The sequence below is a fragment of the Amblyomma mixtum genome, chromosome 8, assembly GCF_055824585.1.
Source record: "Amblyomma mixtum isolate Tamu chromosome 8, ASM5582458v1, whole genome shotgun sequence".
Lineage (NCBI taxonomy): Eukaryota > Metazoa > Arthropoda > Arachnida > Ixodida > Ixodidae > Amblyomma > Amblyomma mixtum.
Genome location: NC_143019.1, coordinates 38159826 through 38172904, shown reverse-complemented (window position 1 = coordinate 38172904; position 13079 = coordinate 38159826). Strand labels below are relative to the sequence as shown.

The following is a 13079-nucleotide window of genomic DNA, read 5'->3' as shown; positions in this document are numbered from 1 at the left end:
ATTTTCGACACTAGGCTGTGTAACTGGTCTCTTTCGTTCAGCATACACTGTTCATTTTTTCCATTTTCGACACTAGGCTGTGTAACTGGTCTCTTTCGTTCAGCATACACTGTTCATTTTTTCCATTTTCGACACTAGGCTGTGTAACTGGTCTCTTTCGTTCAGCATACACTGTTCATTTTTTCCATTTTCGACACTAGGCTGTGTAACTGGTCTCTTTCGTTCAGCATACACTGTTCATTTTTTCCATTTTCGACACTAGGCTGTGTAACTGGTCTCTTTCGTTCAGCATACACTGTTCATTTTTTCCATTTTCGACACTAGGCTGTGTAACTGGTCTCTTTCGTTCAGCATACACTGTTCATTTTTTCCATTTTCGACACTAGGCTGTGTAACTGGTCTCTTTCGTTCAGCATACACTGTTCATTTTTTCCATTTTCGACACTAGGCTGTGTAACTGGTCTCTTTCGTTCAGCATACACTGTTCATTTTTTCCATTTTCGACACTAGGCTGTGTAACTGGTCTCTTTCGTTCAGCATACACTGTTCATTTTTTCCATTTTCGACACTAGGCTGTGTAACTGGTCTCTTTCGTTCAGCATACACTGTTCATTTTTTCCATTTTCGACACTAGGCTGTGTAACTGGTCTCTTTCGTTCAGCATACACTGTTCATTTTTTCCATTTTCGACACTAGGCTGTGTAACTGGTCTCTTTCGTTCAGCATACACTGTTCATTTTTTCCATTTTCGACACTAGGCTGTGTAACTGGTCTCTTTCGTTCAGCATACACTGTTCATTTTTTCCATTTTCGACACTAGGCTGTGTAACTGGTCTCTTTCGTTCAGCATACACTGTTCATTTTTTCCATTTTCGACACTAGGCTGTGTAACTGGTCTCTTTCGTTCAGCATACACTGTTCATTTTTTCCATTTTCGACACTAGGCTGTGTAACTGGTCTCTTTCGTTCAGCATACACTGTTCATTTTTTCCATTTTCGACACTAGGCTGTGTAACTGGTCTCTTTCGTTCAGCATACACTGTTCATTTTTTCCATTTTCGACACTAGGCTGTGTAACTGGTCTCTTTCGTTCAGCATACACTGTTCATTTTTTCCATTTTCGACACTAGGCTGTGTAACTGGTCTCTTTCGTTCAGCATACACTGTTCATTTTTTCCATTTTCGACACTAGGCTGTGTAACTGGTCTCTTTCGTTCAGCATACACTGTTCATTTTTTCCATTTTCGACACTAGGCTGTGTAACTGGTCTCTTTCGTTCAGCATACACTGTTCATTTTTTCCATTTTCGACACTAGGCTGTGTAACTGGTCTCTTTCGTTCAGCATACACTGTTCATTTTTTCCATTTTCGACACTAGGCTGTGTAACTGGTCTCTTTCGTTCAGCATACACTGTTCATTTTTTCCATTTTCGACACTAGGCTGTGTAACTGGTCTCTTTCGTTCAGCATACACTGTTCATTTTTTCCATTTTCGACACTAGGCTGTGTAACTGGTCTCTTTCGTTCAGCATACACTGTTCATTTTTTCCATTTTCGACACTAGGCTGTGTAACTGGTCTCTTTCGTTCAGCATACACTGTTCATTTTTTCCATTTTCGACACTAGGCTGTGTAACTGGTCTCTTTCGTTCAGCATACACTGTTCATTTTTTCCATTTTCGACACTAGGCTGTGTAACTGGTCTCTTTCGTTCAGCATACACTGTTCATTTTTTCCATTTTCGACACTAGGCTGTGTAACTGGTCTCTTTCGTTCAGCATACACTGTTCATTTTTTCCATTTTCGACACTAGGCTGTGTAACTGGTCTCTTTCGTTCAGCATACACTGTTCATTTTTTCCATTTTCGACACTAGGCTGTGTAACTGGTCTCTTTCGTTCAGCATACACTGTTCATTTTTTCCATTTTCGACACTAGGCTGTGTAACTGGTCTCTTTCGTTCAGCATACACTGTTCATTTTTTCCATTTTCGACACTAGGCTGTGTAACTGGTCTCTTTCGTTCAGCATACACTGTTCATTTTTTCCATTTTCGACACTAGGCTGTGTAACTGGTCTCTTTCGTTCAGCATACACTGTTCATTTTTTCCATTTTCGACACTAGGCTGTGTAACTGGTCTCTTTCGTTCAGCATACACTGTTCATTTTTTCCATTTTCGACACTAGGCTGTGTAACTGGTCTCTTTCGTTCAGCATACACTGTTCATTTTTTCCATTTTCGACACTAGGCTGTGTAACTGGTCTCTTTCGTTCAGCATACACTGTTCATTTTTTCCATTTTCGACACTAGGCTGTGTAACTGGTCTCTTTCGTTCAGCATACACTGTTCATTTTTTCCATTTTCGACACTAGGCTGTGTAACTGGTCTCTTTCGTTCAGCATACACTGTTCATTTTTTCCATTTTCGACACTAGGCTGTGTAACTGGTCTCTTTCGTTCAGCATACACTGTTCATTTTTTCCATTTTCGACACTAGGCTGTGTAACTGGTCTCTTTCGTTCAGCATACACTGTTCATTTTTTCCATTTTCGACACTAGGCTGTGTAACTGGTCTCTTTCGTTCAGCATACACTGTTCATTTTTTCCATTTTCGACACTAGGCTGTGTAACTGGTCTCTTTCGTTCAGCATACACTGTTCATTTTTTCCATTTTCGACACTAGGCTGTGTAACTGGTCTCTTTCGTTCAGCATACACTGTTCATTTTTTCCATTTTCGACACTAGGCTGTGTAACTGGTCTCTTTCGTTCAGCATACACTGTTCATTTTTTCCATTTTCGACACTAGGCTGTGTAACTGGTCTCTTTCGTTCAGCATACACTGTTCATTTTTTCCATTTTCGACACTAGGCTGTGTAACTGGTCTCTTTCGTTCAGCATACACTGTTCATTTTTTCCATTTTCGACACTAGGCTGTGTAACTGGTCTCTTTCGTTCAGCATACACTGTTCATTTTTTCCATTTTCGACACTAGGCTGTGTAACTGGTCTCTTTCGTTCAGCATACACTGTTCATTTTTTCCATTTTCGACACTAGGCTGTGTAACTGGTCTCTTTCGTTCAGCATACACTGTTCATTTTTTCCATTTTCGACACTAGGCTGTGTAACTGGTCTCTTTCGTTCAGCATACACTGTTCATTTTTTCCATTTTCGACACTAGGCTGTGTAACTGGTCTCTTTCGTTCAGCATACACTGTTCATTTTTTCCATTTTCGACACTAGGCTGTGTAACTGGTCTCTTTCGTTCAGCATACACTGTTCATTTTTTCCATTTTCGACACTAGGCTGTGTAACTGGTCTCTTTCGTTCAGCATACACTGTTCATTTTTTCCATTTCAGACACTAGGCTGTGTAACTGGTCTCTTTCGTTCAGTATACACTCTTCATTTTCCATTTTAGACACTAGACTGTGTAACTGGTCTCTTTCAATCAGTATACGTTGTTCATTCTCCATTTCGGACACTAGACGATGTGATGTGTCTCATATATTCAGTACACACTGTTCACTTTCCATTTCAGACACTGGACAGTGTAACTGGTCTCTTTCGACCAATTTGCCCTTTTCCTGTTTTTTTGCCTCTTTGGGTTAGTGCAACATGATTCCGTGTGAGCGTTCATTGCTCGCGATATTTTTTCCGCTTCGGTCCGGCTGCAAGGGCCAGAAATCTGTATTATATTTAATAAACAGTACACAGTGCTTCAACGCTTTGGCTGAATGTGTACAGCGATGTACTCCGTGCCATGTTGGTCCCATCAACGCTTACATGGCACCAATCGAGCTTCAGGTTGCGGCTTTCGCATTCCCAACTCTCTTTCATCTGCACGGACGAAATACCATGACGGGGCTGGTGCCCCACGCGGTATCGCACTTCCACACTAGTGCGGCCGCTCCACGTTCGACGCGTAGCATGTTTCTGCTGGCACGCCCGATCTCGAGATAACCGCATCCCCCGCGCATGCTCAGTTTCGGCCTGCTTCGCTTCCCTTCTATCAGCACTCGCCGACGCCGACAAAAGCCAGAGCCGCACGGTAGCCGAGTGGTTAGCGCGCCAGTTGGCAATGCTTGGGCGAATATCCCCACCGACGTTGGTTCTATTCCCAGCGCCGGCACAGCGGATCGCTGTAGAAAAAAAACGGTGCCTGGTGGTCCAACCAGCGTCACAGCTCGGCCGCCGTGTGTGGAGGACAAGGGGAGGATCTGTGCTTAAAAGCACAGCTCTTCTTCTCGCTGTCCCCCGGGTATCCAGAGGGCGGATGCCCGTTGCTCCTGCCGAGGTGTTCCCGTGGGAGGACGGTTCTTTTTTTTTTCCTCTCATCATTCCGAATTCGCGGGAGGAGTGCGCACGCTGCTGCAGGCACCGCAGAAGTCCACAGCAACCACACACTGATGAGACGTCCGAGAGACACCACGTCCACACGCTCCATTTTTTTTTACTGGACGTTTCGTTCCATGAACGGTCATGATAAACAAAACGTCCAATAAAAAAAAAAGTGTTCGTGGTGCCTTTCGGATTTCTTGTCAGTGTTTGGTTGCTATTGCGGACTTCTACGGTACCTGCAGCAGCATGCTGGTTGATACTGAAAGCTAACACTCTGATGCCGAATAAAATATTGCAGAGGACACTTGAGCTCCACCTTGAAGGTGGCGCGATAGCATACCGGGTGTTTTTTTTTTGAGAGGTTCAAAATTTTTAAAGAAAGGTAAATTCCTTTAGATTTATTTTAACCGTGGGGCTATACCGAGGGCTACGGCGGACAGCAGGTAAGAGGCAAGCTACTTTAATTAGTTCTGCAGATTGGGCTAGTTGGTGTAGATTCATAGTGATGGTTCAACAGCGCAAACACACACAGACCAAGAAGGAGAGCAGACACACACAGCGCTGAACTTACAACTGATTTTTTATTAGGAAGAAGCATGTCATTATATACACACACGAAAACAACATACATGAAAAAACAGCGCACATGCGCAATGTCAACAATCTCATAGTACTAAAAAAGGTTAAAACCGCTTTAAAAGCACGTGTGTATCCACAGAACCACTATCCACTGTGTAGCATTTTCATTTCCCTTACAAATAATGTTACAGATGGCGCACTCACGCACCCTTTATCTTTCCTTTTAATGTGAAAGGCTTCAGCAATTTCCCTAGTGCGCTGAATGCTGAAGCCTTTCGCATTAAAAGGAAAGATACAGGGTGCGTGAGTGCGCCATCTGTAACATTATCTGTAAGGGAAATGAAAATGCTACACAGTGGATAGTGGTTCTGTGGATACACACGTGCTTTTAAAGCGGTTTTAACCTTTTTTAGTACTATGAGATTGTTGAATTTGCGCATGTGCGCTGTTTTTTCATGTGTGTTGTTTTCGTGTGTGTATATAATGACATGTGTGTGTTTGCGCTGTTGAACCATCACTTTAATTAGTTCGCTGATTAACTGAATACGCTAATTAACTTTTATTTTAGGGGATATGTTGTATTAGCAGAATTGTAGATCGTCTTCCAAACAGTCCAGCCAAGAAAAAAGATTTTCATGCAAAAATTTTTTGCGCGCGTAACGAAGCGAGAAAAAGTCATCCTGGTAGGCAGCTTCACACTGTAACACAGCGTCTGTGAGCGCCTGTGACGTAGCTCGCTCCGCCCTGCACTTTGTGTCAATGGCCGCATTTGTTTTTCCAGTCCCGGACTACTTGCTGGCGGGTCTCGGCTTCCGCTCGGACAGGAAAAGCGTCATGGTCACATGACCTACTTGCCATAGGCTGCTTTCGAACACGGCGCCAGAGTCGGGCTCCCCCTCGGTTACCGTACAAGGACGCTGTCATCTGCTAGCAGACGATGCAAGCCACGGCCACTACGACCCCGAAACAACGCCGTGCGCTCGATCATGATACTGAGTCGATTTAAAGACTGTACTGTCAGCTTAGCGTAGGTGCATTACAGAACTCAGCTTCGGAGGTATGCTCGCCGCTACTGCTTGCGGCGAAGTTCGCACAAAGTAGCCCAACTCGTTGCGGAAAGGCGGATAGACGAAAGCCTCCGCAAAAATGTTGACAACAAGCTCTATAGCTGCTCCAGTATACGAGTGGTTCACCTGCGATGCTTTCAGGTAAGCGTACAGACAGCATGTGGCAAAACAAGCGAACAAGAACCTCTTGACGACACGAGCAAACAATACGCGCTCGCAGCTCCGAACGCGCGTCCGTGTGCGGTGGATTTCAAGAAAATAAACGAAGATGCAAGAACAAAAGTCTTGCGATGGCTCAGAGAGGAGCTACGGAGCTCATGTGAAGGTTTAACGCATGATATCGACCTCCAGGGACACGAAAAGCACTCAAAATGCACACGGAGTCTAACTTAATATGGCTGCCAGCGCGGCGCGCAGCTATCGTCTGCTGCCTTCTCAGCAGCCCCAAGCAGCCCGCGGACTGCCATAGGCTAAAAACGAACGCGTTGCTATGGCGATGCAAGCAGATGGGCGGAGCTTTCTGGCTGCCCGAGAAAAACAAATACCGGACTCGAGTCCGCAAGTAGTCCCGGGGCCCTATTCTCGATATTCACATTCGCCTGTCGGCGCCATATTGCCTCTCTGATTGGCTGTCAGAAGTGTCAATCGCCGTCAATGGGCGTGTCAATCAGGGTCGGTTACGCGAGCACTTTTCGCGGTGACGTCGATTTGACGTGGCATTGAAAATGCATTTTCGTAGCGCTATTCTTGGTGCCCGGCTGGTACATATATGTGATTGTGAAGGGAAAAGAAGCTACAAGCGGTCCGTGCGAAAGCACTTGCGCTCGACTTGCCAATTCGGAGAAAATAGCTGCACACCGGAAATGGCAACTTCCTAAAATCTGATTGGTTGGAACAATATCACGTAAATCACGTGATAGGCACACATTTTGGAGTGATGTCAGAATGACGTTTCATCACGTTTACGTTGTGCCGCCATTGCAAAAAATGGCTGAAATTCGCCGCCATCATTTCGCCCGGCGAAAGGTACCCGAATCATGCAAATGAGTTAGTGAAATGCTGATTTATACGGCGTTAGGTAGCCGCATTTTAACGGGTATTTATTTCAAGACAAAACTAAGCTTACAAAAGTCTTGTTTTGATTGCACAATGTAATGATATCGCGTTGTAAGAGCTCATCTGAAATAAGCAACCCTCGAGAGCGTTAATAGTGAAGGCTTAAGCATACAGCCGCATGGGGGCGCTAACTGCTCTCCCGTTGCAAACCCTTCGCTCGCGGTGAGAAATCATCCGTCCGTGCGGTTAGTGAAGCGCGAAAAATTGCTCGAATGGCGGTGCCGGCGCTGCGATTTGCTGCTCCTTGCATTCATTCGTCGTTTGTTAAACCCTAGAAGTGGGAAAGGTGAGCGACTTTCGAGGTCACCGCGATGCTTTCGAGTTGTCTCTGACTAGACAGCTCGTCTGTGCAATCATCTGACGAGGCATATATGTGGTGGCTATGCAAGGATGCATTGCGGCGAGAAGCAGTGCCGAACTGTCGAGCTCTGAGGGACGATCGCCAGCTGTGAAACGTCGCTGAACGGATGGGCTTTGCCTCGCGTGATGAGCGGATGACACGAGAGGTGTTCGCGCGGCCGAGCAACAAACTCCAGGAATGTGTCGGGCTTCTTGACGAGACATCCGTGTGTGTGTAGCATCATTCTCATTCCTTTCGCATCCATGCTGGAGATGACTTTAAAACAAGAATCCGAAATTTGTATTCGGCACTTCGCGTTGCTTTTTTCATACTGTGTTTCAGTTTTTGCACACAGCGCCAAGTTGAGAAAACAAAGCCTAGCATGCTAGTACGTTGATCGATTTCTTTGTGTTTGGTGTTGATGAATGTGAAAGGCAGCATCGGTGAAATCAGCTGAAAGGCGTCGTTTCCTTAAGTGTGAAAAAAAAAAAAAAATGCGTGACATTGTAAAAGAATACTATAACCTGTCTTAAGCATTATTAATGAAGCACACTAAAGTGATTTCGCTATTCAAGCTGAAATTTTCATAACAGTGTTACATCATCAGTTACGCAGCAGTCACGTGGAAATTACCGTAGGAGGGTGGAAAAAATTATTTCTCTAAGGGCACACGGAAAACAAATATATATGAGTCTTGTACATTTTATTTACAGGTGTGGTGTTCCTGCCGGTGAAGGTTCCAGCTCACAAGAATTTGTGCGGGATCCATCCATGACCCATTTATGTGCAGTCTCTCTCCATGTGCTGCCCCCATGGAAATCGTTAAACTGGTGAGCACGTGCTTAGTGTGTTGTGGCAGGCATGAAGGGATAGCATGTTTGCCTGCAGTAAGATTGCATGCGGCTAATGATATCTGTCTGCATTTATATATAGTTTATTGAGCAAGGAAGAACAGTGTAAATAGAACCACATGTAAATTAATCATGTCTGTACTTTTCAGGTGACAGTGGAGATAGGTGTGGGTGACACGCAGTGTTGTTCTCTGACTTTGGATTTCTCTTAGTGACCGCAATGTCAAGGTAGTCTCATTTCAATTGGTGCAAAATGAAAAAGCATGCATATATACTAAAAAACTCATGGTAGTCATAAACAGTTGAACTTGTGCCCTTCCTTGCAGTGCATTCTGTGGTGGTTTTCTTGAGTATAAAAAGTGTGTATTAATTATTTGTATCCATCAGTTTGGGAAATGTGTCATCAAGTACCTCTAGCTATATGGCAACACTTCGTTTTGATACTAATGATTGATTTTGCAGTCAGCGTATTTTACATTTGTGCGTAAACTAGACAATAGTTGAACTTGAGGCTTCAACAATTTCTCATATTTGGAAACGCAATGTCTAGCTCGTTGGAAGATTTCAGTGCACAGCGTTGATTAATGTGCAGGTGATGGTTTGCATCTTATGCAGATGTGGTGGACTACTCTCACCGTGGGGTCTCGTGTGCTCGGGAGCCATGATGCCAGACTCATCTTCGCTCACCCCTCGGCTGGACTGGCTGCCTAGCTGGGTGGTGATACCGGGTTCCTGAACGATTACATGAGGTGTCTGCAAAGGTGTCATGGTCATGGTACGCCATGGTCAAGAGTTCTCTGCAAAGGTCAGCGGAGCTTGCACTGTGCAACACAACATATTCATCCACACTCAGCTGCAGGACCATGACACCACTGGCAGGTGGTGATAACAGAAGGAGCACCAACATCTACAGCAGGGAGGAGGACACAGCACCATTTGGATTCTACCTGACAGACAGGAAGTGCATGATCAGCAGCTGCTTTCGAGAATTGCACTCACTGCCGTGATTGTCATGTGTAGCTGTGCCACAAGTAATCAGCATACATTTGCTCTGCTTCAAGTTTGATAGCATACTGCCAGGAAGCTGATGAAGTCTTCATCATTTTGGTGCTGTTCTTTGAATAGGACCATATTGGTGATATCCATGACAGTAGAAATCATTTTTGTCTGGTGCTGCAGTTTTGTGTGAGTCAGGAAGTGCCCCAAGTGTTTTCAGCCTACCGTCTGCCAACTTGCTGAGTGCATGCTTCAACACATGCTTTGGTGATTGTGAAGAAGTGCCATTCCTTCGTGTGGTGCCTCCCTACGTGTTCTGCTTGTACACAACGCACATTTTATTTGGTGCTTAAGTTCAGTGAAGGACAGGAAAGCACCAAAATGTTTTCCTTCCAGCACCTGGGTGTTGACTGGACATGCTTTCACCAATGCATTGTTTGCTTTGGTGTTTGTTGAGAGCCAGCAGTCCACAACATGCTCAACATACAGCATGGTCGCTGTGTCTCTAGTCATTTACAACATCTGTTCTTCAGGGTGCAATACGTCTTGTGTGGCACTGTTTGTGTGATGAGATCACAACATGCTTTGCCTCATGGCATTTGGTTGCCTCTGTCTGCTTGCTTTTGACTGCTTCTTTCACATGCTGCACGTAGTTATACAGCAGTGAACTATTTTTCCTGAAGGAAAAGTCATGTAATTGTTTCACGGTCAATTTCCCAGATGAAAATGCAAGGCCTGGCCAGCGTTCTGACACGTGTACCCATTCCCATCTTCTAGCTGAAATTTGTACCCCTGACGAAAACCTACAAATTGTACATTAATTCAGTTGAAGGTAACTGGAAGTATAAATTATGCAGCTGGACATAATTTGTGTTTCAGTAATAAAGCTCTAAGCGCTGGCATTTTGTCCTTCTTTTGTGTTGTTTTTCACTGCGCTGTTTTTCCAATTCGTAAAACATGTATCAACCAGCCCATATTTGCCCTCTTCTGGAACTCCAAATGGCATTTTGTAGCTGGAAGGGCATGATTCGGTTCAATAAGTTAGCTGGAAATGGATCATAATAGTAGTAGTAGTAGTAAACGCTATTGATTTTTCTGGGTTACACAGCCGGTCTTCCCAGGTTCGGGATCTTTTTCTCTTTCCAGGATTTGAGGTCCAAGATCTTTTTCTGTGCTGGGCTATCAACCTTGTATGCAACCTTGAATGGAAGGTCACCGCCCACCTGTCCTCCCAGTGAAACTGTGTTAGATCCCATTTTCATTGACTCATCCCTTGCACTTTTCATTCATATAAGTTGGGGTTGCTGTTTGGTCATTTTAAGACAAATTCTAGACAACCTGTTTACCCTCTGCACCCTTAGTGTGACTGGACCGTATCAGTGTCCGTGCTGCCATTTTTCTGTTTAGCAAAGGTGGCTACTTCAGCTGGCTACTTAAGTTTGCAAACTAGGCAACACTAATGTGCATGTACACCACTGTCAAACGGTTATGAAAGATAAGTCTGTCCCAAAAAAATTCTTATCTTTGTAGACGAGACATATTCGTCAATGTGTATTGTTGCACTAGGTAATGATTCGCAGTTAGGCTGCATAATGAATTCTAGGATGCATGAAGTTCAGTGATGGAAATAAATTATTTTGCCAATAATGGCTTCCACAAACTTTTCACTCTGCATGTAAAAGACACCTCACTTTTTTTGAGCAAATTGCAACACCTAAGAGGCAATGCAACTTGTCTCGCTCCCCAAAAATGTAGGGGCACACTTAAGCTCAGCATTCATGGGTATCACACAACAGTGTTCATGGCTCCCTGCAGCGGTTTCTCTTCACACACACAGTCACTGTTCTTCATTCATGTTCACACATTTATCAGAGTTGCCTCAGCACAGGTTCCCAATTCTTGTCTTTGAACTCTTCCACACTGCAGTTCACCTATGTAATGTTATTGTAATTAGTTTCTCACTAATTGGCACATCTCTAGTTCACTGCAGTAATTACATTGCTAGGCTTCAAATTAAGCCAACAGCACCCACACATCACTCCCCCCCCCCCCCCCCCCCCTTTGTACCTCAGCAAAGTCAATGTGCCTACACGGTCTAGTTGGTAGCGTGCCTGGCTGGCAATCCAGGGGTCATGGGTTTCAAGGCAGAAAGAAATTTATTAATTTTCTGTACGTAAAATCTATTATTTTATAAAGTGAAGTAGTTTTAGACATGTGCTGACGTTTGATTCAGATTACAAATCCTCTTTTCAGTGACTTTCACTGTGGACATCCACGCGTGAAGCTTGTCTTTTGACGCAATGCCGGCTGGATAACACTGGGTCTTCTGCTGAATGGCAGCCTCTCTCCTTGACAGTGGTGTGTGCAGGCTTTCCGTACCTTTCTTTTCTGGCTGCACATGGCACCCAATAACTTCTTAGCACTAATTGCGATGCCATCACATACCATACAGCACTAATAATATTACCTGGTGGTAGTCGGAAAAAAAAATTATTCTTATAGTGTGAAAAAAGAATAGCAGCCTGTTTCCACCTGACTTGGTTTGGTTTCATACTTCTGCTAGAACTTTCAGAGAAATTAGCCAGCAAAGCTGTACAAGACGGTAATTTTTCAGGGAGCTTAAATTTTATGCACAGGCACTTGCAATGACTCCAATTTCATCAACATTTTGCAACCTGTTCTATCATTATATTGGTGGTGAATAGCTTCTGTTCATTTATTTAACACTCTCCTCGTGGAAACTCTGAATCAGACTTGCTTACCATTTTTCAAGCTGCCTTAATCATGCTCAAAAAAACAATTTACCCTCCATGTGCACACACCACTAGGCATTTTAAGTGTTCTGTTTTTTTTTTTCATGCAGTGGAGTGTAATACATACATGGAGGGGAGAAATCTCCAACCTGTCACTTATGCTCGAGCACCAGAGCGGATTTTAAACGCTCATATCAGGCTTGCCCAAACAAACCGAAACCTCCTTTCCAAGGGGTGGAATCACAGGAGCGATGGGAGGCTTCTCTGCGCAGCTCACAGGCAGAGCTTCATCTTTGCATCATGGCCTGGGCCTTGAAGGTTGCTGCAGCCAAACAGTGCCTGGTCACCTAAAGTGGCCTGAGGGCCGTCGCCGACCTCTTCAACACCCCTTCACTAACCCTCACCTGATCCACTGAAGTGGGACTAATAAAGTTATTACCAACCAAGGACTGTAATAGCCTTCCTGCCAACGCACTTCACCATGGTAATTTTGAACTGCTTCTTTGAACAAATAATCTCTGAGCTGTACACAAGCTTTGTTCTCAGTACAGGTAGGCCCTTTGTTATTGGAATGTGGTAATCTACTGTTGCAGAGCAACTTCGATTAGTCCTCAGTGTCCTTTCAGACATTTGCCGACATTTCAGCACCTACATCTGGTATGGTGCCCTTCACTGAACTGTTGATATCATATTTTGAGTGTACATAGAGGGTTGTCTATTTTAGTTCACAGTAAAGGAAGGTACTTTGAGAGTGAACGCATTTCATTGAGCATTACTCTCCTGCAGTGCGCAATAGTGGCATCACAGGGTCTTTATTGCATCAGTGTATGGTGTAAATGTTGCCTAACGGCATTGTGATCCACCCCTCAAAGAAAACCAACAATGGCCCTGATATGTATGTGGTCAGGAGTGTGCACAGAGGGAAAGTCATGCACTTGCACATCAGGCTAGAAACATGACTGAGGCCTCTTGTAGATTGCTCGTGGCATGCACAGGGCTTGCCAAAACCAATCCACATCATCCAATGTTATCATGCTGCATT

The 13079-nt window shown here is 44.3% G+C and overlaps 1 protein-coding gene and 1 long non-coding RNA gene across 3 annotated transcripts in view; one reads left to right on the top strand and one right to left on the bottom strand.

Annotated features, from left to right (window-relative positions):
* Positions 1 to 13079, bottom strand: part of LOC149332130 (uncharacterized) — a 75660-nt gene that overhangs the window by 30807 nt on the left and 31774 nt on the right. The window lies entirely within an intron of this gene.
* On the top strand, positions 8978 to 9882 carry LOC149332131 (uncharacterized). Its single transcript, XR_016284875.1, has 2 exons — positions 8978 to 9093; positions 9148 to 9882. It is a non-coding gene; the product is annotated as an uncharacterized LOC149332131 (long non-coding RNA).